Source organism: Capsicum annuum, chromosome 4, assembly GCF_002878395.1.
Source record: "Capsicum annuum cultivar UCD-10X-F1 chromosome 4, UCD10Xv1.1, whole genome shotgun sequence".
NCBI lineage: Eukaryota > Viridiplantae > Streptophyta > Magnoliopsida > Solanales > Solanaceae > Capsicum > Capsicum annuum.
The window spans coordinates 16,129,201-16,131,605 of NC_061114.1; positions in this window are offsets into that span (position 1 = coordinate 16,129,201).

Genomic DNA, 2,405 nt, shown 5'->3' on the forward strand with positions numbered 1-2,405 from the left:
CAGTCCGAGATTTGAATTAGTTAAAATCATGTTCAGAGCGTCGCCCCTAGAATGAGCCCTGTAGTGCGCGATCTGAATTAGAAATCATGTTGAGAGCGCCACTCCCAGAATGAGATTAGTTAAAATTATGTTGAGAGCGTCACCCCCTGAATGAGTCTTGCAGTGCGCAATCTGAATAAATTAAAATCATGTTGAGAGTGTTACCCTCGGAATGAGCTTTGCAGTGCACAATCTGAATTAGTCGAGGCTCCAATTCAAGTATCAAACACCAAACAAAAAAACAAAAAATGGTTGAATTACTTAAAACTACAACTTTACTTTCTATTATTACACAATATACCAAATCCCAATACTAAGTACAAATATCTCATTTTACAATTTCTCTCTCTATAATTCTTATACAAAACTCTACCTCCTCATTTATACGATTTTTTCCTTAGAAAGTGTCAACAATCAAGGAGTCAAATTCAAGAGGTTACCAAGTTTAAATTTACAACTATGTTTGGATCAAACTACTCATTATTTTTCTACTGAATGACAAACTCCATTGGCAATCTTCTCCATTCGAAGAATCCCTTCAGTTCGAATTCTCAAAATTCAATCTTTTCGAACTATACGCTCATGATTTCACTGTATTGACAAAACTAAAAAATTTCCTCTTGGAGCAAAACTCCAATGATAGTGACTTTTTCCTCTCTTTTTCCAAAATTGACATTCCTTCAACCCTCAGATTCACTTAAAAGCTCCTTCAATCTCCATTTTCTTCATTCTTTACACCCTATACTTTCATCAATTCTTTGTCGTCCCTTCCTTCTTCATTGTATCAATCATCCATTTTGATAAAGATAAGATTTTGAAAATCTCATCTTGTAGCTAACACCGCAACAACCCCGCTAGAAGTTGAGGAAAGTTATTGATAGAAGCTCAAAAAAAATTGTTAGTGAATCTTCAAGGAAGGAAAAAAAATCACGACTCCATCTTCTCAAGGTAGAGTGTTTGGTGTCTGAATCTGTTTTTTAATTTTTGTATTCATATACATAGCTACAAAACATCAGTGTTATTACATTAACCCTGATACATATCGTGGCTATGTATATGTTTGGGGCAATCGTTTGAGATTTGTTGTTACTTCATCCCATATACATGACATTATTATGTATATGAGCCCATATACATTAAATTCGTTTTGTATATGTGGTGAAACAAACACAGATTAGTTGTTTATTTTAGCACATATACATTACAGAGTTATGTATATGTTATGCATTAACAGTGTTATAATTAGCAAAGTTATGTATATCAATCCATATACATAATTCTATTATGTATATGTTTGAAACAGACACTGCTGGACTGTTGTATTTTTTCAGAACATATACAGTACAGAGTTATGTATATGTTATGCATTAATAGTGTTATGCGTAACACGATTATGTATATAGCTCTGTTAGACAAGCTGAACAGTGTTTATTTCTGCCTATACACATATCATTGTTATGTATATGAAAGAGTATTAAGCATGAATATCAAGCATTGTTTATGTTTTCAAGTTTTGAGAAATTTTATTTAAATAATGTTGCATATTAAACTAATTAATTAGCAGTGTATATTATTATAGTGGATACAATTCGAATGCAATTGCCGAAATCAACCCGAGATTCCTCAATCTCTAATTTTGATCGTTGAAATTAAATTGGTGTTTAAAAATTTTAAAATTGAAAAGTTGTTACTGAATTTAAGAGATCCATTAACCACAATTTCAGAAATATAGCGTTAATTGTGTTATGTATTTAAGACAGATATTTTATTTCTTAATTATAGTTGAATCAGTTAGTTTGGATACATAAGTAATAATGTATATTGGCGTCCAGTTATGTATATGAATAACTAAAATTCGGAAGAGAAAAAAATTAAATTAGAAAATCGAAAGAGAAGATAATTAAGGAGCAAACTAATGGGATTTAAGTTATTTACCAAAAATAATACTTATATATATTCTCATTTCACTTAGATGGTAATTGGTCTGTTATAGTTAATTTAGAGGTATCAAAATGAGTTGGACTAGTCCAATTCAACCCAGTCTTAACAACTCAGAGAATTAAATTGATTGAGACAAACTAGGCCTTTTTACGATCAATCAGTTCTTTAATTATTTTTTCAAAAATGACATATTCATAAGTAGGGGTGACAAATGGGCGGGTTGGGCCGAATTTGGGCGAGTCAAAATGGCCTAAAGCAACAAATGGGTCATTGTCCAACCCGCCCAAAATATAGATGGGCTAAGATGGGTTGGGTCAAGATGGCTTAAACAATGGGTTATAGCCCAATCCGCCCAACTTAATCCATCATTGAACAAGTTACCATTCTTGTAGCAATTTAAGTTGGAATGATATTTTTAATTTTTT